Source organism: Lonchura striata, chromosome 1 (genome assembly GCF_046129695.1).
Source record: "Lonchura striata isolate bLonStr1 chromosome 1, bLonStr1.mat, whole genome shotgun sequence".
In the NCBI taxonomy this organism is placed as follows: domain Eukaryota; kingdom Metazoa; phylum Chordata; class Aves; order Passeriformes; family Estrildidae; genus Lonchura; species Lonchura striata.
In genome coordinates, this window is record NC_134603.1 from 115,316,524 (window position 1) to 115,340,911 (window position 24,388).

Below are 24,388 nucleotides of genomic sequence, written 5' to 3' on the forward strand. Positions count from 1 at the left end.
CCTAGAAAGCCCTATTAAAACTACGGCATATACTGATTTAATGGGGAAATAATCTTGTTTTGCAGTTTGTCCTTTTCAGCTACATATTCCTTACACAATTGCTTAAATACTGAATAATTTATTACTTCATTTTTGCTAAGTCCTCCTATGGGGTACTGTGTCTAAGTAGCCAGACTGATTGATTATGAGCTCAGCAATGTCTTTAAGACAAAAAACCTTAAGAATATATTTTATTTAGTAGAGTTAAAATTTAATATTTTCTTGCCAGCTATTATATTCTGAAAGTGTCTTTTCTGTGATCGTCTGTTTCCATAGCTTTTGACTATTGTGTGGCTCCTTATTTTAGTGACTTTAAATTATGTTTTACCCTTTTTACTTTTCCTAACATATTTACCAAAAGAGCACAGATTTAAATGTCTATGCTGTGAACTGTGCTAAGTACAGACTCCCCCAACATGCCTGAAATTGGGCTGCTTATCCTCTTTGTAAAGTTCTCTTGGATTTTAACAGGGAATAAGATTTCAGAAAAGTGAGAGCAAGCCCAAGTTCATGCCAAATGTAATGGCTGCAATGGCAACATGAATGGTTCTTAACAGTGAGATTAAATAAAAAAAGAAGGGTTCATTTTCTTCTTTTCTTTTTTTTTAGTACTAACATCCCTACCTAGCTGTTCAGGAAAACACAAGGCAATATACTGTAGATTAAGATACCAGTCAGTTTTAATTTCTTTTTGATTGTTTCTCTTTCATCATCTCCTTTGTAATTTGATTTTTTTATGTTACAGGGACATAGTTGAGCAGTCAGCTAATGCCTGTGGTAGCTGTGTGCACCCTCTCTCTGTTAACAGGATATTCTGGGACCATTTAATAAAAGCAGCAATCGGATGGGAGCCTGATGTCCTCCCTCAAGAGTGCTCTGTGATCTGGCGGCCACAGTTCAAGATCAAGGCGTTTCCTTGATAGTGCTTTGTCCAGCCCACACGTTATTTTACCCACTGGTTTGTCATGCTCCTGGGAACTTCTCATTTGGAGCTGGTTTTCTTTTTTAATGAGATGTTTCTATTTCATTGAGTCAGTGGGTTGGAGTTGTCGACTGAGTTTTTGAGTCCTGCTTGTGTTATCATCCAAGGGCATGGGTAACTTCTGTTTTCAGCTTGCATTGATTTCAGACAGTCCACTGAGACAGAGCTGCATTCTTTTATGCTGTACAGGGGGAAAAAAAAAAGTAAATGCACATATTTTATGAAAAGGTTTTTCTTTCCCCCCTTAATATCCTGTTTTGAAAGGAAGAGCTTACTTTGTCCTGTAATTTTACTGTCATAACATGAAGGAGAAGATAGATTGATACATTCTTCATTGGTACATTCTTAGTGCGCTTCAGTTGCACGCAGTTCAAAGCACTATGAAGTACTTAACAAGGAGCACTAGGTGTGACTTTAATTTGATGTCTCTCACCGATTGGCAGCTAGGGCACTGCTGTGCACAGCCTGTATGATCTGGGGCTTACCCTGCTAGCAGAGCACAGTGAAGGTGACATCCCAGAGAAGCTGAGCTACCACGGGCGAGCCAATGTTGTCTTCATCAGGACTGCCTGCACAGCTCCAGGGGAGGACATCTGATCACAGCCACCTTCCAGGTGGAGTGACCTGAGGAGCCCTGCTTGTCTAAAAAAAAGATAATAAATAAGTAAAATAAAAATAACCAAGGAAACAAAAGTGAGGAATGGCCTTTCTTAAATTACTACCTGAGATTGTAGCAGTGCTGATAGAATTAACAGCTTATGGTGTTGTGAGTCAATTCTCTGATTCAATTTTGCATAATTCAAATAAGAGAAAATTCCTGGAGGATGATGTTCCTGTCTTCAAAATACACAATCCCTCCAGCCAGGTGATATTTAAACACAGGGCCATTAGTGTATTACATGATCAGATGCACATTCCTCTCTGTTTAATCTTTGAGCTTGCAAGACCTTTCTCTAAAAGGTCACAATGTGTTAATCTAGATGTGACTAACCAGTTCACAAAGGTTTTAGTAAGGAGGAATCTTGTCTTGGTCAGTATTTATGTGATGGCTGGAATAGCTCCATGTGTTGCACTCTGTATTACCATAAACAACGAAAAAAAACCAACAAAAATTCATGAATAAGAATTTAAAAGCCCATATAGCCACAAAGTTTTCTTGACTGCTCAGGTCTTTGTTGCCCTGGTATGACAGCCTTTGGAACGAAAATAAACTGTGCTATAAGTTGAGGGATATATATATATATATGTGCATCCTGGTTTTAGCCAGAAATTTGTGCTTCATTTTGAGATGGGGAAAAGTGGGACAACAGACCCTGCAGACCTAAACCCCTCATGGCCAAAGTCAGGAGGTCAAAAAAAAAAAATTACATATACTGTATTTTCTTTCCCTCTTTAGTGGGTATAAAAACCATAACTGTAATCTTCTGGCAGGAGTCACATTTCACCTACAGTTTATGCTCTGGCCTAAAAATGAGGAAAAGGAACAACCAAGTTTAGGATTGCTTCAGCTTGGCACTTACGAGTTTTTACCCACCTCCTTCCTAATGCAGCTGATATTTCTAATTATAATTTAGTAGCATATCCCTAACTGGGTGGCAGGGGAAAGCCACAGAGACCTTACTGCATTTGCAGGTATGTTCAGATGTCTTCAAAGAGTCCTAAAGGACTTTCTCAGATCATGGGTCTCTCTTAGAAGCCTTGACATTTAATCATGCCTTTATTTGAAAAATCTCTTGAAGATACTCTCTCAAATACCAAAATGAAAATATATTCTCTCATAGGTAAAGCTGTCTAAGTCAGGGAGCATGGTATATCTGCATACAGGAAATTGCAAGCCAGGGTTTGCAAAACTGCTTTCTGCTCCTGACAAAAAAAAAAGTTTTGCTTGGCAGAGGCACAGTGTCCTAAACCCTCATGCTCCATCATAACCCCACAAACTGTAGTCTATCTGCCTTCAAATATGTTCTTGTATGCTGCCCATCTCAGTGATAAGCTGTAGAAGTTCTGTACAAATACTAAGTCATCCATGGTACAGGGTACTTTGTAACTCCTCTGTTCTTTTTTGGTGTAAAGTTTGTGCTGATTTTGTGATTTCCCCATTGTTTCCTTCTTTTATTATGTTCATTTATTCCAAAGATAAACCAGCCTTTCTTGAGGACAGAGTTAATATTAGGTGAAACTCAATTATGCAGTGATTAATGGAGGCCTAGGTGCAGTTAACAATTACTTTTAAAGGGCTGGATTTCCAAGTGATTATGTTGTTCTCTACAAATTTATTTTTCAGACAACTTATTATACTGAATTTTTCTTGCATAATAAATTTGTGAAACATTTGCAACATCACCCTGAGGCACTAACAGAAATTGCCTCCTCACTGATGAATAATTTAGATGTGTAAGATCTTGCACAGATCCTGTACACTCAAAAGGAGTCATCAGTTGCCAGCTTCTGGAGGGAAAAGGTGACCACAAAAGCAAGGAGAACTGCCCCGGAAAATTTGAGCATTCACACCATGGTGCACTGTCAAAGTCATGGAATATGTAGGTAAGAGGCACAAACAGATGATATCTGAAAAATAACTTGGAGTAGCTGTAAACTGTACTAATGTTTCCCTTCCTGCTTTTTTAGTCATTGCGCACCTTCTGCTAGCCAGGTTATAACCTTGGGATTACTCTTTCTATGATGAGTATATTTAGAAATAATATTTGTGTCCTATAACTTTAACCATAGCATATGTTATTAAAAATTAATTTAATGGTCCTGTAGGATCCAACTCTGGAGGTAGCAAACAAGCGTCTTGGTTATATATTGTCTTCAATTATTCATTAAGAGCTATGGGGAGATTTTCTAGCATGTATCTCTAGCAAAGCTCAGAGCTGTTCCAATGCCAACAACAAAACTCTACAGCTTAGTTTAACAAAAATTGATAAGATTTCCCTGTTGGATTTCTCTGTTTGAGCTGTGCAATATTTTATCGTGTTTAATAAAGTTTATTACAAACGTGACTAGGTACAACAAAAGTCCTCATGGTGAGGCTAAAGCATAATTTAATTTTGAATGGACGTTTTGCCAACAAGAATTTTAATATATCACCATGTGTGAGCATAATAAATAGTTGAGGACACACAAAGCTTCAGTATTAATTATTTTCTTGTACATTGGAGTCATCTTCTCAGCAGTTTGCACTCCCAGATGCATTTATTCTATCCTCAGTGTTATTCTGGTTTGCATTTCATAGTTGTTGCTGATTCTTTTTCGGTAAAGAAAAGATGTTTTCTTTAAATACTGCCAGTGCTGCATCCTCAAAGTGGGAAAGGGTCTCATTCCACTTCGTGCACCAGATGTACAGGTGCATAAACATACAAGGATCTATGGGAAAAGTGTATCCAAGAAAATGTCAACATTCTGAAAGCCAGAGTTGAATACAGGGTGCTAAAATACTATTTGTTCCCATATTTTGTTTTCTTTTTGGTTGTTCTATTTTCTTAAGCATATAGTCTTAGCCATAAATAACATTTTTAAAGTTTATTAACTGTTGTAGAAGCGGGTTTCCCATGAGGAATTGCACCAGAGTTACTGTAAGCTAAATGTACACTTTAAATGCTGTCAATTTTGTAATGATAAGCCCTTGTGTGGCTTCAGTGAAGTCCTTTCTCATTTACATGACAGCCAGCTAAGGTGTTTTATAATATTTCCCCTTTCCTGAAGGATTGCATAGCATTTCTGTAATCCCTGTTGGATGCTTTGCATCCAGAAATCACCGTTGAAACAAAGCTGCACCAAGTGTCCTGGACTTCTTTTTAGATGTTTAATTTCTGCTATGAACAAGTCAAATGCACATATTTTGTGAAAAGATGGTTTTTTTTTTTTTCCCCTTAAAATCCTAATTTGAAAGGAAGAGCTTGCTTTGTTCTGTAATTTTACTGTCCCAACAGGAGGGCACAACATGAAGGAGAAGATTGATTGTCACATTCTTCAGCACGGTTATAATTGAACTATCAAAAGAGCAATGTGACATTTCCCTCCCACTGTAAGAAGGTTCTGAAGAGAGCCATACCACAAGCTTCACACTGACAAATGCACTGTACTACATTTTCATCATGCAGGAATGTGGCTTTCCTGTAGAATGCCTCTTGGAGAAAGGTCCTATCCACGTGCATTCCCACCGATGTGCTGCTTCCATGTGTTGTTACACTTAAGGGAACACCTAGGCCAGTCCTCTTCTACAGCCTGCCTATGATTCATTTCCAGACATTCTGTTTTATAAAAAGCTGGATCCTTTGCTAAATTTCCAGCAAACAAAAGCTGAGTGATGGTATTACATGATCCAGCAGCTCAGAGCAATTCAGCAGGCTTCAGCCTGGAGGGCAGGGCTGTGAGCACATGAGCTGTGCTGGAACCATGGGGACCCCCAGTTCTCCTTTCCTGGTATGACCTCCCTCCACACTGCAAGAGGAGCATTCTGGTGTCTGGTGCTTGTGAGCAGAGTTGCATGGGTATTCCTGGATTTCCCCATCCACATCATCTTTGCCATCTCTGGAATCAGCATGAGCCAGAGTTCTAAGAACCCGCTGGTCCACATCAGATCAAGATCAAGAAAGCAATGGTACTGCCAGCAGTTTCTGACCATCCTTCAGGTCGTGAGCTCTGGGGAGGAACAGCACTTGGTCCTCTGGTGTGCCTAAGGTGGAGGCCAGGAAAGGATCAGAGTCTGCCTGCAGGACTTGCAAAAGTGAAAGGAGAGCATTTCAGTCCTCCCTGCCACAGGTTGTTTGCAGCTCCCCTTCAGACAGGCTGGGATGTCATAAGGGACATGAGGGGCAGAGCTGTGCTCTTGTCACACTGGTTATCAGCAGTCAGTGCTACATCTGAGGTTGCATCTGCTGCTGCTGCTGCTGTGGGTCACAGGCCAGCAAAGCCTGGGGAGTGCAAGGACCCACACTGGGCAGTGATATCTTGGTAAGGTGAGGGGCTGCATGGTGCAAAGCCTCCCACCAAGAACCAGGACTCCCCATGTGAGGGAAAATGCTCATCCTCTGTGGGGAGCCCAACCAGGAAAGCTGGAGGCTACCTGGAGATTGGGCAAGCAATCCCATGGGCAGGGAGAGCATGGCTGTGGGCAGGAGTGCTGCAGGCTGCAGCTTTGCACCACTCTGTGTGAGCTCAAGAGCTGTGCTGAGGCTCAGGGCTGTGGACCAGCACCAGGGATGTTGATTCTTTCCAGAGTGATCCAGGACATGGGGGGTGTCTGGGCTACTCCTGCTCATCTGCTTGTAAAAATTGTGTCAGCCTCCTGGAAATGCTTCATTATGATGGAAATTAGCTTTGGTACAGGGTAACTGTGAGAACTGTAGTCATCCTGGTATGGAGGGATCACAGCTAAAAAGACCACACCATCCCCACCCCAAGCTCTATGAACGGGCCTGCTCATGGGACAGAGGTGGATGAACAGGCTTCTGCCATTTGCTCACATTTTATCTCCAGAGGTTTGCCTTATCTCCAGACCTTACAGGTTGCTTTTCCTTCCTGAGTACAGGCAGTGATAGTCAGCAAGCAGCACTCCTCAGGTGCTGCCAGTGGAGAACAAGAATGTTCCAGAGGAAGTGCACTGTCAGCAAAGCTGGCCATGAGACCCTGCCACATCCCAACCCACTGCCCACGGGGCACCTCTCAGGGTGGGCTGAATACCCAGCTCTCCATCATCATCATGTGCTGCCCTCCTCCAGCACCAGGCAGCAGTTCCTCAGTGCTCACTAAGGCACAACACTGTTCCCAACCCACTCACGCTCTGCCAATGCCATTTCCCCCAGGGGCACAGCCAGGCCACTCAGCTCCAACCCCTTAAGTCACAGTGAAGAACATGCTGTTTAGGGCTCCACTGGCCAGTAAAATAAATTATATTCTGTTTTTCATTTATATTACCTTCAAATACAGAGATATCCCAGTTATTTGTGTATCTTGGGGATTGCATTCAGTCTCTCTGTCCAGGTGAACTCTTTGGGTCTTGTTTTTTCACACAATAAAAGAAAATTTCTAATTTTAACTTAGCTATTTAAATGATATATCTACGATGGGGTGTGGTCTAATGCAGAATGAATCTCTCAAATGTTTTAACAAAGCAGAGTAGGGCATGTGGGACCTGGAGCTCTGTCCTGCCAGAGGAGCAGCCGCGCCAGCGCGATGAAAGATATTCCACTGCGGGATTTCTGACACATGCTGCCCCTACATTTCTGGTATTTATTATAGAGGGAAGGGAAGACAAAAGCTCAAGGGAAAACAAAAATCTAGGTCTGCCTCAGGTTATTATAAACTGAGAATTGATAGGCAGGCTCAATTGCCTGTTGCTAAGCAGCCAAGAGAATTGGTTGACCATACCCTGGGCCTTTTAAAGAAAAAACACAAAGCAGAAAGCTTTGTGTATGTGTGTATGTGTCTGTGTTTGGTATATGAAATACCATGTAAATATCCTATTGGAAAACAGACACAATGTTTTTTGTTGTTGAATGTTTGTGAGATGCTGCTGCATGGGCGATGTAAAACAAGTCAGGCCTTGGGTGGGCAGGATAACCTTTGCTTTAAAATAAAAAGAGAGAAGGGGATTCTGCCATACAGAAAGACCAAGCAGCACTTTCTTAGTGCTTGCCCATGGAACTGTCCCTTTAGGGCATGATCTCACATCCCTCTGAAAAGCTGAAGGTTGCTGATCACAGGAACTGATTCCTGGGGAGCCAAGTCCACCCTTCTCCCAGCCATTATCACCAAAGTCACCTTTAGCATTGTTTTTTTTCCAAACACCAATGTATAAAACAGAATTAAGTACTGGAGAGCCCCAGTCCTTATTTTCACCACTGCTGTTCCCAGCTTGGTTTTGGCCAGAGCTGTGGGAAAGGCAAAACTCATACTGGGTGAAGTAACACCAGGTCCCAGGAAGAGAAGGGAAAGCCCAGCCCCACCTGGGGACACCCACTGCACTGCAGGCTTTCCAGCTCCTGGCTTTCCCCCTTTGTACTCCTGGTAGTCAGGCAGCTGAAGTGGGAGAAAAACTGTGTCTGCCTGGCAAAACAGTCTGCCAGGAGATTATGGCAGGTTTTTGTTATTTTTTTATTGCTCAGACAAGCTAAAAATGATAAAATAAAATAGACATTATACTTGATGAAGACAATGTTGTCTTGGGAACCAGCTTTCCTCTCATCACCCATGATTATTTCACACCTTTTCCTTGTTGCTTCAAGTGTGATTTGGCTTGCCTCAAAGCTAAAAATCCAGAGCCTAACTATGTTTGCAATAATCAGTCTCAAAGTTGGCGATTTCTGTGTTCTGACTCTGACATCTCCAAGTCCCTCCTCCACTCCAGTACCTTCCCAACAGCCCCTCACTCACCAGCAGCACCCACAGGGTTATCCCAGTTCAGAAGAGGTCTGCAGCAACCTCACTCCTTTGCACCAAACTGTGTCATCCCCAGCACCCAGAGCAAATCTCCTTGGAATCTGCTCACTATGGAGCATTGCTCCCTGTCCAAACCATCTGTAACCTGTGCTCCTGCTCCTCACACATGCCAAGCAGACCTCAGGGGTTGTCTGCAGGGTTTTTTGGGGAGGTGAGAGCACGCTGGTAGCATTCTTGGCTCACTCAGTGACTTGGAGTGTGCACGGGCACATGGGGCCATCACTGCAATGTGCAAACAGGGGCAGGCACAAGGAGGGAACACAGCGGAAGCTGCACCATCGGGCAGGGTCAGCCCACCCCTGCTCCCCCTCCTTCCCCAAGCACGGGCCTAAAAATAGATGTAATCAGGTTTCAAAAAGGAAAAGAAATGGAAAGGTCAAGTGTCATGACCTTAGCCATGCTCTGAGGCTGCTTTTCTCCTCCCGTAGCTCGCCCTCGCTGGGCCCCCCGATGGCGTTTCCGGACCAGAAGCAGCCGGGGCGCACGCCCTGGGCACGGCCATCAGCTGTAGCCTCTGGTCCAGGGGTTCTTCCTTTTTATCCCTCCCCATCCGCCTTCCTGCCGCCTGCAACCAGCTCCTTCCTTGCCTGGCAAAAAGCAGCAGTGGGCCCCCAGGGCTCCATCCCTGTCTCTTTGCTGCAGCCACCTCACAGGGCCAACCCCCTCCACTGGGGCACCTGCCAGAGCCACACTGATTTTGGGGTGCTTGAGCCCACTCTGTACCATGTGGGTGCAGGGAGGCACCCAGAGTTTTCCTTTCATGAACCCACAAGTGTTGGCTTTTCATGGCTGGCCCACATGGCTGCACTGCTCTCATCCATTTTGTCCCCATCATAGCAGAATAAAGCAGTACATTTCATGCTGGGAACTCCAGACCTGGAGCAGGGAAGGTAGAGGATATTGCATCTTTGCAATTACGTTCTCATTTTTCCCAACTGGTGAGAAATTCCATCATCCTTTGCTTTTTCCCTGCTCAAATAACATCTGAAAAACGTTGGTAATTTTTTTGTGCGTATGTGCTCAGTGGTGGTTTGAGTCAGGACTCACATTCTGCTTTCTCTTTCCTTTTTGTGCAGTGAAGAGCACACAGTCCACCCTCTGGATCCAACCAAGCAGCCACAGAGACTATTCCCTGCCTCTGCCAGCCCTAAGTCTGCCCTGGCTCTCTGCATTTATGAATGTTGCAGAAGTCACTATATTTCATTGTTCATTAGTGCTTACGGGGCTAGCATGGCAACAAAGCCCTTTCCTGTGCTTTCCTTTTGCAGATTTTCATTCTGGGAGTATTGGGAGTATTTTACTCAACAGTTTAATTTTTATTGCGGCAGGAAAATGTAACAGTGCAGCAAAACCAGTCCCTGGGTACTGTCAGCTCAGGGCATCCTAGGGGCAGACAAAATCTGCACCAGGTCCTGACCTGCAGATGCAGGAACTGGCAAAGCACAAATACTGCAGTCAACATAATACATTTATTCTGCAGAAGGCAGAGGGGGCAGGATTTGGGTTTCTGGGGATGCCATACAGCTGTTCCCTCCTCTTCAGGGCAGGGGAAAAAGGTAAAAAAATTACATGTTAAATAAACCATGGCAGTTCTGAGGTGTGAATGGTTATTACCATTGCCTGAAATCTTCAGCAATGTAGCACTCTGTCTTCAGCATTTTATTTGTCCTCTAAGTTTGTCTTTGTCCCCTGCTTTTATCCTGTAAAGCTCCCACCTCCGTGTTCCCGGTGTTTCCTTCTGGCTTGCCTGTGCCTCTGCCCTCCTCCAGCATCCTGCATCCCTGGGATTCTGCCTCACAAAGCTCAGCGGAGGATTTCAAAGTCAGTTGTCTCTATACCAGTCCACCCAACCTTGCCCAAAATAACTGTGGCACACAGAGAGGTGGTGACTGTCACACAGAAAACAAGTGTTTTCCAGGAGATGTGTTGCACACACTTTGCACAAGCTGTCCTGCCATTAGCTAATATCCTGGATGGATGCAGGGGATCTATAGCAGATATTTTTTTTAAATCCAAAATATTGATACTAGAAAATAACTTTGAAAGGGTATATTCAGAATAATACTGCATTTTCTTTAGTTAATATTTATCTATTAAACAGACATATCCTCTGCTTTAAAATGTTCATTACTTCTGCAGTTTTCTGCTTCTGTATGTCATAAATCTTTTCTGGGCACGTGGCTTCCTCCATAATGATGTGTGGAAAACCTAGTGCATGTCATGTTATTTACTACTGGTTATTTGCTTCACCTGCAATACCAGGATCTGATATCTGAGGTGGGATTTGCTTCAAGATCCTTAAAAACTTTAGCTCAGAATATAAATCAAAGAGCTGCTTTAAAAAAAAAAAAATTTAAAAAAAAAAAAAAAAGAAAAAAGAAAAAAGAAAAAAAAAGTTAAAACTGAGCCCTTCCAGTAGGAAGTTTCCTTGACCCAGATGGGAACTCATGCCAGCTGATTAAAAAGTTTTTGTAGGAGACTGGCTCAGCCTGGCCAATGGTGCCAAGTGGTACCTGAAGACATCAGGTGTTGAATGAGCCCTTGGCACTCCCAGTTGAGCACAGGGAAGTTCATGGCCATTGATATGTTCACACCTGTAAGATGTCCCCAGGCAGCAGGAACCCCTGCTCACAGTCCAAAAGGAAGTGTGTGGGCCACCATCTCTAACCCATTCTATGTGACCCACTGGAGGAAAGGCAAGGCAGTGTTGTGAGAGCCCCAGGTTTAATGCACTCGTGCCCCTCTGACCTGCATTTTGTAAAATGTTTTTATTGTTTTTATTCTTTGTATTGGACAATTCTTGCTACAACTATAGATGCCAACTCACCACCCCCTCACTCTGCTGGATCTCTGGGGCATCAGAACTAAAAGCACTCAGTGCCAGACCACACACAGCCCCAGGGAAGGATGTGGGAGCTCAGGGGTGCTCTTCCCAAGGGGCTCACAGACTGTGCCTCAGCTGACAAGGATATTGTCTTCAAGTCACCTGTGGGCCCCCAGGACCCCCCAGGGATTTGACAACTGGTTTGATGGACTTGAGCACTGCGTGTCCTGGCTTAGAACACCCGGGCACAGCGGTCCCACCCTGCGTGTGAGTAAGGAATGCTATTTTGGGGATTGAAACCTTGCTGTTACCAAAGCTGTGTGGGCTGTCAAGGCTTGCTCTTCCCACTGGAGTTGTGAGGGGTTGTCCACCAAACTGTGTCTTGTTGGCCACTTGACTGCTGAAATGTGTGGGCTGTGTTAGGGCTGGAAGCCACAGGGTTACCTCACATCAGGCCAAAAAAATCTGTGAATTTTTATTAGCACAGATTGCAACTTTTCCTAAAATTTGATGAAGACTTTTCCCAGAAACTAACTTACTTGTGCAGGGAAAACTTGCTCCTATATCCACCCAAACTGAGCACCTTTAGCAGCTTGAACAGGGTAACCAAGCTGAGCTGAGAAGGTTGGACCTGAACCTTGTGATGTGTGTACAGTGTGACCTCTCCAAGCAGACAAGAGTTGTGCTGGTAAGCTGGGTTCTGGATGGTTTTTTGGGATTTTTCCCAAAGCTTTGGTTGACATTGGCCATTTACCTACATCAGCAGCATTGCAGAGCACATGGCAGGGGAAAAAGAAAATGGGAAATGTGCAATGAACTGGGCTCTGGTACACAAAATGCATGCCCACGGCACGATCAGATGAAAATAATCAGACCTCTGACACATTCAACAGAAGGCAAACGTGCTTGTGCCCCATCTCCTTTGGGGTTCTGCTCTGTGTGGGACAATTACACGCAGGCAGGAGCTGTGGCCTGGGTTGTCAATTGACTGTACTTTGTAGGGGTCTGTACCATGAGATTGCCCCTGCTCAGTCAGAGGATGCTCTTATTTGTCCTATGAAGAAAAATGTGTGTTGGAAGTGAAAACATCCTGAAGCCTGGTTAAGACAAGTTTGAAAATATTGAGGGATAATCACACTGACTAAAGGAGAATTGGGCTTATTTTAAAACATTTCTTGTGAAAAACACTGATTCCTCACAGCATTTTTGCATGAACTCCTAAAACTCCACCAGCTTCCCAAAGTGCAAATTTTGCTTCAGCTGTCCTTGAGAAACTTCACATTCCAGCAGCCAAGTGGTGCTGCACAAGGCATGGCTCTTGCTGTGGCAGATGGAATTCAATTACTTAATGTGTCACAGCCATGATTTTCAGGCTCCTGCTGCCTTACATCTTGAGCAGGAAGAGGGTCAGGAGCCATCAGCCTGGGTGCAGCTTCTCTACTCTGTTTGCACTTGTAGAGCAGAAAATGAAAATCAAATCCCCAGGGCCAGAGGTTTCTCTGAGGTTGTGTCTCCATAAAAAATAGTTGGATTCCTTCTGGCTTGTAAATCCTGCTGCTAATCCTTCTGTGAGAGGACAGCACCCTCCAAGGTGTGTTCAATTTGGCAGACAGACCTGACAGATGTTAACAAAAGCTTTTTAATTACCCTTTGGGAAACACTGATGAATTATCAGGAGGAAACTCAGACGGGCAATTCTCAGAAAGTGAGGAGCAGCTCCCAAGGAGGGTGGCAGATAAGCCTTGCTGAGTTGTTCAAAGTCAGCTGGGGTTAAAAAGTGAATAGCACAAAGCAGAAAGTAAAATAATTATGGCAGTGGGTCAGATCTGGTGTGTCTCCTCATCCCAAACCTCCCTCTAGCAACAACGAGTAGCAGATGTTCAAGGAAAGATGAGAAACGGGGTAAAAGTGATATCCTTGTATGTTCTCCTGGATTCAGCACACAGCGGTTTTGGCAAATCTCTAAGTCCCAGGGATAAATCATACATTAAATCTTTTATAATTCTTATTTCTGTGATGCATGACTATGAGACTTTTGTCCTGAATCCACTTGAGCTCATTCAGCCACTGAACTGGCTTTTCAGAAAGACTCTGAATAATGGCATTATTGCAATATCCTGATCTTCTCTGCGGCTTTCCACGTGACTGCTGTGCAAGGGCAGCCTGCTGGGCTGCCTAAATCCAGCCAAGAAGCCTATACCAGCTACCACTCCAGAAGTCATCAGCTCCAGTTTCCCAGCAGTTACTTGAATGGTTGCAGGTCTGACCACAGAGGGAATGGCATGGAGCAAGAGCAAGGCCACAGCCTTGGGTTGCTCAGTCGTCCAGGGCTTAAGGGCCATTAAAGTCTGCCAGGACGGCTGCAGATTTCTCTGCAGATTGGTGGGATATCCCAAGGGTTTCATCGAAAAAGGGAATGCCTAAAAACACGGGGGAGAACATTTTGAACCTGTATTGCAGGGGACTCTACCCATGTTCAGCAGGATGGGTTTTGAAAAGACAGAGAGAAGAGGCAAAGACCTTTTTTCTTTGCAAAATGCTCCATTTCAGCTCCAGACTTTGCACAGCAAAGGACAGAGTGGGGTGGTAAGCTGTAGCCTCAAGCAGATCCCATCCCTGTACCCTTGGGGTACCCTGGGGCACACCCCCACGCATTGGCCACCTCAAGAGGTTTGAGAGGCAGAGGGTCAAGGAGAGGATGTGGCCACTGCGAGGGGCAGTCCCAGGCTGTAACCCACACCGGAGATCTCCTGCTTCCACGTGCTGAGCTGCTGGTAGGAGAAAAAGGGAAAACTTGGGGCTGCCTAATCCAGCATTAAAGTCCTCACTAATTCTCTCCTTCCTGAGGACACCTGAGCCGCGGGGCTGGTGCGTGGGGGCCGGCGGCTGCCGTCCCAGTTGGCTGGAGCAGCTGCAGCCGTCTGCAGTTCTTGTCTCCAGCAAGGTACAGCTTCTGCAGCAGGGAGCCCCGGCGTTGGATTTCTGCTCCTCAGGAGTCACCCCAGTCGTGGGGAGAGAGGGATGCAGCTTTCTGGACAAAAGGAGAGGGAATATGCTGCATAAATAACCCTGGTGCCAGGTGGGAGATGCTAAACTTCTTTGTCTCCCCAGTAGGAATGCATGGGAGGAGGGAGAAGTGGTTGCCTGGAGCAGAGCTCTCCCCTTACCCCTGTAGTCTGAGCTGTTGGAAACTCTGCAAAGGCAGGCAGAGAGAAGGCAGGCAAGTCCTGTCCCACGGGGTGAATAGGGCAGGTCCTGCCGTAAGCAGTTCACATGTACATTTTATCCCCGGTTGCTGCCAATGATAAGGAAAATTGCGGGGTCTGTGAAAAGGTGAGATAAGACAACAACATTTTATGCATTTGTGTCTTTGCTGCTTTGCATCTTTACAATGTGGCAATGGACACACTCAGATCCAATAGTAATATAAACTGACCTGAAAAAAATCAGATTGATGCAAAACCTAAAAAGGAGAAAAGATACAAAGACAAGATACAAGTTCATTTTCTCTTGGGTTGTTATACCCACTGAGGCTGAAGCAGCTTTCAGAGAACAGAGAACTAAAAATATAACACCAAATTATTAACTCACACACCTGTATATTCACAAGTGGTGCTTACTTTTAAAATAAATGAATTGGATTTTTTAAATCCTTGCTATGTTATTTAAGTACACCATAGGCTGTGTTGAGCATACAAATCTATATCCTTCATCAGCTTTGCTTTCTACCCTGCACACTGATTTTTTTATTTTTTTTTCTCCTTATCTTTATTTTTCACTGCTTGGCGAAGGAAATCAGTCCAAGGACCAGAGGAGCTTGCTGGTTCTTCTGCCCTCCCTCAAAGCAGCTGGGCAGTGCATGAACATCCATCTCAGGGCTGTCATCAGCCCAAGGGGCAGAAGGTGAGATCCAGCCTGGAGGATGCTGGCGTAGGGCAAGGAAAGTAAGAAAGACATGGGAGTGATTCTCACAAGTTACAGCTCAACTGCAAGATTGCTGAGCGTTCTCAGGGGAGGGGGCCAGGCCAAGTCTTGGGCCACAGTCCCACATCTGTAAAATTGGGATAGTGTTTTCAAAGCTTACATGGCCTTCAGGAAGGCTGTGACTATGAATGGTCATGAAAAGCTCCACCACGGCAGACTTGTGGTCCTTATAAGGACTGCTGTCTCTCACTTGAGAGAGAAGGCTTAATTCAAATCAGCTGTCCCCATTGGTATTAAAATTGTTATCACCATTCCTCTTTTGGCTGTCTTAGAGCAATTGTCCTAGAACTAAAACTGCATTTTAAAGATTTGAACTGCAGTTTGACCTCCACAGGTCAGCCAGATTCTTTGAAAATGAAGGTTCAAACTTGCTTTTGATTTTATTCTCAGAGTCCTGGCCACAACTGGGCTTGAAAATATAAACACCAGTTATCAGCATTCAAATAAAAATGACTCAGAGGAAAAATAGTGCCATTATTTGGAAGCCACAGCACAAACTGCTGGCTACCCTCCTTCAGAGCAATAAAACACAGATAGTCTCAGTGAAGAAGTAAAATTAGTGCCTGAGTTTCCTACCCCTGACTGCTATTCCAGACTGCAGTTCAATTCAGCTGTTTATGTGAAGATGCCCTATTGGGATAAGGCAGTGAATCTATCCAATGTTGCAGAGATGAATGCCTTTATTCTTCCTGAAATAAAAATGGTGTCACGGGATCTCTCATGCCTCCCCACAGACAGAAGCGTGATTTAAAATGCTGTCTGAGAGATCACATCACTAGAAGCACACATTACTTCCTAGCTCAGTTCTGGGGTGTTGACAGAAAGCAATAAAGTGTCCTCAGCCATGACATGCAGTGAGATGTTGTGCTCCCAAGAGCAGCTCAGCACCAAGCCACCTGTGCTGTGGCAAGGGACAACCAGGCTTTTCAGTGCCTGGACCATGATGGCAGATTTGCACCCCTTCTCTGGAGATACTTGTCTATCCAAATCAGTATAAGCATGGCTTTGTAAAGAGCTAATGAACTTGAAAGATCCCTGTTGCAGCATTTACTCAGCTCTGCTTTTGACTGTGTAATTTATATTTCCCCATCCACACCGCTATTTTCAGACAGGGTTAGTACAAGGATTTCAAGTGTAAAGATCCTTGCTAAGCAGAAACTTTCCCATAATTTATCTATTATTTGAACCATCCCTTGAAATGTGTTTGCTCAGTGGTGTCAGCAACCCCCAGCTGACATCAGTGGACATCACAGACACCCACCACACCCCTGAGGAGGGCTAGAACCTGGGCCACTGGAAAACACATCTGGGAAATGTGCCTGACATCAACTGGGAAAGATGCAACAGCAGGCACCACCTGCCACTGCAGGACCATCCTGACCCAGAAAGGAGCGACATAATCCCCAGGGGTCAGCTGGTTTTGCCATGGTCACTACAGAATTTCCCAGTGTGGGAAGAGAAGCGTTTTGTGGTTAAAGATAATGTAACAGTGGGAGTGTGTGGAGGAGCAAGGCTATGCTGGCTGTAGTGAGATTGCACTGAGGAGAACAGGTGTGTGCCCAGAGGTAGAGAACAGCCCACGTGTGACCCACTTGGAGCAGCACTGAGATGAAAAGTGCTGCTGTTAGCAGTTTGTGACAGCCCAGCCTTTGGAAAACAGCTGGCTGGGGGCAATGGAATGTGTTCTGTAACCAGGTATAGCTGCAGGAGGAGTGACATTTTCACCAAAGTTGCTAAAACATTAATTTTCAGCCTGGCTTGATGTCCTGTCTCTCCCACTGCCCAGTGTGTTTAGGAGAGGCAGGCAACAGGCAAGCAGGGCAATGCTTTAACCAACACTTGGCCATGAGGAACTTCCCACGTGTAGCCACAACATGGAAATCTCTCTGCACTGAAGTCACTACCAAGAATAAGGCTGTCTCACCAGCCCCACACAACATGCTTGGCTTTCTCCCCTTTGGAGATATGTCCTTTGGAATAAACCTTTGGAATAAACCTTTGGAATGAACACTTCACTGTATCCCAATCTCCTTGTGGGAATTTGCAGTGTTGAACACCATTTTGGGGCTAACTTTCTGGCACAGCACTTCAGGGCCAGGTCTGCTTTGTGACAGCTTGCTCAGGTCTCCTCCAGTGATGCATTCAAGACAGTAAGTGAGCTGAATAGACAAATTATCCTGAAAAAACAAAAATACATTATTCAGTGATTTGCTGTCTGTACAAGAAAAGCAAGAAGTAAATACGTAAATAGGCATACTTGTGAAGCCATTGATGTTGAACTGGTGGGGAATGATGACTCCACAAGCATTTATGATGCAAAAATCATCGCACTGGCTCCTCAGCAAAATCTGGTTCAATTCCTGCACTGCACAAATCCCTGTTGGTGGACACAGGCCTGCATCACTGCTGACCATTCCTGCAAGTGAAGAAAACTGCTGGGCAACGAGCTCCTGGCTTTGTCTGCAGCCCGGCCAAGGGACGCCTTTTGTGCCCCTGTGCAGCATTACTTGGTTCACAAGAAGGAAAGGGCCCTGTGAACAGCCTCTGAGCCCAAACCCAGAAACAATTCAGTGTGAAGCATGCAGGCAGAGGCCAAGGTGGCAGACTCCCCTCTTGCACTCCTACAACTGCTGCTGCTGAAACACAACCCTGGTTTTAAATCAGTTGCAGTGAAACACAAGGCTTTGAGAAAACAAACTCCTTCCAAACATATCCTTAACTTCATTTCCTCTGGTGGCCCTCCTTCTTTCTAGGCTAGATTTCATGGGTCACTCTGTATTTTCGGGATTTTTTTTCTTCTTCTAATTTTAATTCTTATCCCACCAGGGGTTGTTCTTTCATAGGATCCCAACCACAAATTCTCAGATGGCAATGAGAGCTGAGACGGGGACTTGCCTGTGTACTCTCTGCTTTTTTTTCTTTCCTCTTTTTTGCTCAGTTTTAGTCTGAGCTCTTAACATATCCCATATTTTATTCATTTAGGAGGATTCTTTTACACCACATGAAAAGTAGATTGTCTGCCCAGTCTGTAATCACACTAAAAAGGTTTAAACCAATAAAGGCCTTTTTCCTAAAATATTTTTTCCACCAAACACCCTTTCTATTGAAATGCAGCCATTTGAGCACTATTTATTTATCTATCATGTTTCCAAACACACAGCTGGATCATCCTTATCAACAGTCACTTCTTACAAAGACAGCAATGTTCAACACCTTAAACAGGGGTAGGATTAAGATTCACTTGCCTTAGGAGTTCCGCTGGAGCAAAATGTGGCAGAACTGGCACAGTTTCTGCATCAGACCCAGAGGAGGAAGGTGAGGGATGGGCTTTGGGCTTTGTGGCTGGTTCACACAAGCCTGCAGACCATTCTAGACATGATTAATGTGCTGTTTGTTACTCTAAAGCAGTGGATTAAGTTCTTTTTGCCAAAAAATCTGTTCTTGAGTGCAGTACTCCCAGCCCACAGCAGCTCCACTGAAATGTCACTGGCTGGGATTACAGTTACGAGTGACAGATTTTCATCTGCTCTTCCTTTTCTCTGGCAGAGAAAGGTCAGGTTTGTCTCATGCAATCCAACCCTGAAGCACCTCTGGCTCCCTCTTGGTAGGATTCCCCCAGGACAAAGCTGGTGGTAGAGAAACCATGCTCCCTGATATTTGTAACAGCGAGAGAAAGATCCCAAAGCCTGTAGCTCCCTTCCTGCCCCAGCACAGCAGCAGCAAGCCCAGACCTTCTCTCTGGCTTCCTCTGCCACCCCTCCATGTGTGTGTCATTTCTATTAAAACAAAAGCAAAAGCAGAAAACCACGCCAGTTTTCAAGGCCTTCCCAGGGCTAGGAGTCATAGAACAATAAAGTCACTGAAACACAAACTCACAGTGTCACTCATATAGAATCACAAATTCATTGAATTTCTTTGGATTCATTGAATTTATAATGGGGTTGGAAGGAACCTTTATCATCCAGTTCCAAATCCCCTGAAATTATTATGGACATCAACTAGACGAAGTTTTTAAAGTCTTGTGCAACCCTGACCATTAATGTTTCCAGGGATGGCGCGTCCCTCTGCCAGCATCTCGCCACCCTCACTGTAAAAACCCTTACTGTAAAAACCGATGCGAGCCGTCCCTTCGGCGGTGCGCACCCATCACCCGCGGCGTTATCGCGACAGGCGCTGCTAAGTCGGTGCCGCTGTCCCGCGGCCTTATCGCGACAGGCGCTGCTAAGTCGGTGCCGCTGTCCCGCGGCGTTATCGCGACAGGCGCTGGCCCGTCCCGGTGCCGCCGGCTGCCGCTGGGTGGCGCTCTCGCCCCGCCGAACCCGCCCGGCCCGGCCGCGGCCGCCGCGCCGGGACCCCGCTGCCCCGGGACCCCGCTGCCCCGGGACCCCTGAGCCCCGCCGCCCTGAGCCCCGGGACCCCTGAGCCCCGCCGCCCCGGGCCCGGAGCGCCCAGGCCCTCCGGCAGAGCACGGCCGGGACTCGCCGTGCGCCGCGGTTCGCCTCTCGGGCTCCTGCCTCCGGAGCGGCGCCGCCGCACCCGCCGGTTCCGTGGCGGGGTCGCGATCTGCCGCCGGGGAGCAGGCGGGGGCTGAACCCACGGGGCCGCGGCGCATCCCCGTTCTCCCATCGCTTCCCGTCGGAAGCGCGGGCTACGGCACGTGCGGAAGTTGCGCACTGTGCGAGGCCGGAGACCCCAGACCGAAGGTTTATGGTCACATCCAGGCGCTTCACCCCCTCTCTACTCGGAGACACTCGAACAACTTCGTGGACCGGGGTGTTACAATGTGAAAGATCAAGGGAAGTAGGCTAACGCGGGTTTTGGAGCTTTTCGTCTGGCAACTACATTTTATAGCATATTTTCATAAAGTGAGTTCCGTTTTTTTTTTTTTTTGTTTTTTTTTTTTTTTTTTTGTTTTGTTTTGTTTTGTTTTTCTTTTTGTTGTTGTTGTTGTTGTTTGGGTTTTTTCTTTTGGTTTTTTTTTTTTTTTTTTTTTTTTTTTAATTGAACTTTTAGATGGAAAACACTGGAATGTGTAACGTGAGGATAATACTCCAAATGAGCATCTTTTCATTTTAGTAGTGGATGTTTATTTTTAAGCTGGCAAAGAGCAGATGGGCAACTATCAACAAGCACAGGATAGTGGCAAGAGCAGCTGGACAATGCATTAGCTCATCTCTATTTAAAAGTACCTAATTAGGATTTCAATATCAGAAGTCACTTAAAAAACGGAAAGCAAATTCTGACTACAAACATAAAATAAATTTCCCTGTGCTCATCGCTGGTGAAGTTCAGCAACCAGCTTTACTTATGGACTTTTCAGTCTATTTAGAATATTTATACTGACAGTTTCCAAAGAAAAGAAGAAACGGATCACGGGAACAACTCAGTAAACACAGCCTTCAGATGTAACATCTACTGAAAAATTCATTAAGTACCTACCTATCTGTTTGACCCCAGGCCCATTAATCCCAGAGTGAAAGGTCTGACAACCCAAGAGGGTGTGGGCTTTCAGAGAGGTCTTTCTTCTTGGTCCACATGGTTTCCTCACAAAGGAAGCCCCCATCCTGCACATGCACAGCAGCAATGTCCCTGTGTGACTTTTATTTCCATTGGAGATTGATGGATCTAGATATCTACTGACTTGTGGCCATTAAGCTGAGATACCTTTCCAGTGAGGCTGCCAACTATGCTCAGTCAGAGGAATTCCTCCTGGAAATGTGTACATTGAGGGAGTGTGGATTGTATGGGATTTTAGTTGCTATAGGATTAACCTTTACTCAGCCTGTAGGCTGGGGAGGAGGATTTAAGTGATGTGCTGGAAAATGTCCCCTGGAGATACTAATCTTTTCCCCTTCTTTTTTTATTTCACTTTAAGCCTTCTTCAGGAAATTGCTTGTGGTTTAAAACTGAGATCTCTGATGTACCAGCAAATACATCTCTCAGGGGCCTGAATCTGCATTTCACACACAAAACCCACTTTACTACCTCAGGTGTCTGTCAAAGCACTACTGTGTAAACCAAGGCAAAGAAAAGATGCAGAGAATGGAGAAATATGCTCCTGGAGCCGTGGCACATGAAAGAGCCCATCTTTAGAACTCAGCACAAGCTCTGAAAATCAGAATAACGCACGACAGAAACTATTTGAACATCCAAGGAAAAACAGCAATTTACCTGAATGAAAAATTGTTGAAGGTTAGGTATGTCTCTTCTTGACTAAGGTCTGCAAAGCTTCAGTATGACTTGTATTGTTTGGATGGATTGAATTTCTAAATGCTGGGCTTCCAATATAGTCCAAATACAGCCCAAGTGGGAGTTTGGCCATTTATCACCCTGGGAATATAAATCAGACCATGGACTATGCCCAAACTGCATGTTCTTGCAGGATAATAATGAATGTGAAAACGGCTTATATGCTTCAAAACTGAGCAGCCAGTACTTAGCATGGCAGGCTAAAGAGAATTTAGTATCCCAAATCCTGCAGCAAGCTGTAAAGGTTTCAGTTGTATCCAAAACATATTATTAGGCCCTTTCATGATTTTTGGTAGTTAGAATCTTCCCAAATATCTCTGAGCATTTTCATTACTTCATAAATTTTCCCCAAATAGTTTAGACAAATTATTTTCAGCAGATGGCTTGTTATGAATAGCTTGTGAATTTTTCACTTTGACATCTGTACTGTGTTTACTGGGTGGTTTAATCAGTTCCTGGGCTGAAAACGTTTGCAAGGGAGGAAAAATGAGCACAGGATACTAAATAAGAAACAGTGCATTTCAAGGACAAACATATTCAGCTGACTGTTTTCACAAATACTTTCAGAGATTTCCACCAATCGCTGGTTGCCTTGTGGATTCTGAACACTGTGATATATCTATGCCTGCAAGCCAAACTCATCTTGCACAATTACCAAAGGGTAATTGTGAGCTGCTTCTCAATTTTGAGCAGCCATGGTTAGCCATGCTAACCATGTTATTTGGTCAGAACCCACCAGCAGAATGTTTTCTTCAAGTAGTTGTATTTTAACCACTGCCCAGTCCTGACTGTCTGACTCTGGTGTGGAGGCAGTCTAACATTGTTAGGCAGAGTTGCATGTCCAAACTGTGCTTATCTCCTTGCTTTGTCTTCCTCAAAATAACACTGGAAGATAAGGTCTGCTCTTTCTTTGATCACTAACCCCCAACTGGTGAACATTGACCACAAAGGATAAGTATGCATTGAACAGAAGTCCTAATGATCAGCACATGGTTACAGTTTCAAGGAATGGGAAAATTAAAACCAAAAACCAAACAAAAAACCCCAAAACAACAAACAAACAAAAAAACCAACCAAACAAAAAAACCCACTAAACATGAGGGAGGCTGAAAAGGAGGTAGAAATAAGACTAGTATAAAACACTTCAAATATCTTCAACAGAGCAAGACCATAAACAAACATACATTTGCTGATGAGAATTAGCACACTCTTGCTTCATAGTGTCCTCTCCTACCTAAAGATAGTTTAATCTCTAAGAAATTGCAGTAATGGGGAGCAAACTACCAGGATAAGAATTGTCTCTGTTGTAGATTTTATGGCACGTGGTATAAAGGGGTTCTAGCACAGCCATCACACAAATATTAAATAAAAATAGCGCTGGGAGGAGCGGCAGGAGGTTGTGAGACTGCAGCACCAGTGGCAAAGCCATCTGCAGCAGCGCAGGCTGCATCACGCTCCAGGCTCCAGCCGTGCCTTTTCTCACACCAGATGCTGCTGCACCCACCACCTCAGCTCACCCCCGAGTCCCTGGCATGTCTGGCACGCAAAGGCTGGCCTCAGGTTTCCTGAAAGGCTTGTGATTTTCTGCCCCGAGTTGCCATCCAAATGGTAAGTAATAAACACTTTAATAATTCATGACCAGTCAGTAATATCTTAAATAATTTAACAAAAAATTTGTCATCTTTCCTTGTGATAGAAGATGCTGCCTGGAAAAAGGCTGAGCAAGGTTTTGTGTCCACCTCAGCCTTCCCCAGGAGTGAGCTTCGCCCCTGCCTGAGCTCAGCCAGGTGGGTGCAGCCTGCAGGGGAGCAATGGGAGCCAACCCTGACCTCAGGGAGGGGTGAGCACCAACCAGCTGGTCAGAGGAACAGAGGGAGCCACACATCCTCTCCTGCAGTGGTTGTCTATACTCAGAGTTGTATTTGTGGGGCTGTTTTCCTACCCACTGCCCTTGGCGCTGAGACACTCAATTCCCATCTCATGTATCCCTGCATTCTTCCAGTGACACATCCAGCTTCTCTGCACAACACTGCAGACCCTGGAAGTGGCAGCTCCTGCTGTGTCACCCAGGCTGTTAAAGGATCACAGCAGGCCTAAGGCACCTGGAGAGTCAAATGGCCCTTCATTCCCACACAGTTTATTCAGCAAGTCCCAACAAGGAGGATGTTATCTTCCGAAAGCATGGCGAAAGACCTTGGAGCTGTGCTTAGTCCAGAGAACCACTTCAGAAGATAAAACCCCAAGAGAAATAAGAGAAAAAACACACTTAAGTCAAAACCAGTAGTTTTACCTGTTTAGACTGTAGCACCCACTGCGGCACAACCCTGGCATCCGGCTAAACAGAAGTAGCACCCAGCAAAGCAAGCCAAGGTCTCCAGGTGCTTGAAATTATACAAGTGCTTAAGAATGTAATCGAGAAAAGCACATAAGGAACACAAGTGGTGTCAGCCTAAGCATAATGAATATGTAATAAATCATAAAGGAGAATTCTTTTTTATTATGTTTCAAAAGAAGTCTGTGCTCTTATTTGCAAGCAGCTCCAGTCGTGGTAATGGATGTGATCCCCTGCATGCAGGCTTTTTTGGAAAAGATGTTGCATTGACTCCACTGAAGTTATGCTCGCAGAAAATGTGGTTCCCCGAAAATTAGCTGTTCCCCAAAAGCTAAAGCATTTGCTGTGTCTAAGTATATATTTTCATTTAAGAGTAGCAGGCCACCCCACTATTAACAGTGCTTAAGACAACCTCAGCTTTGCAGTGAGCATCCAGCTAGAGCAAAACAGCCCAGTGGAGCACTGGGAGAAAAATGGCAAGGACACAGCATCAAAGGGCAGCACTGCCCAAAAACCATACCAGAAGGAAGTG

General features: G+C 45.0%; 1 protein-coding gene across 1 annotated transcript in view; it reads left to right on the forward strand.

Moving 5' to 3' along the window:
• OSBPL10 (oxysterol binding protein like 10) overlaps positions 1–24,388 on the forward strand; it is a 492,302-nt gene that overhangs the window by 38,772 nt on the left and 429,142 nt on the right. The gene's annotated exons all lie outside the window — the stretch shown is intronic.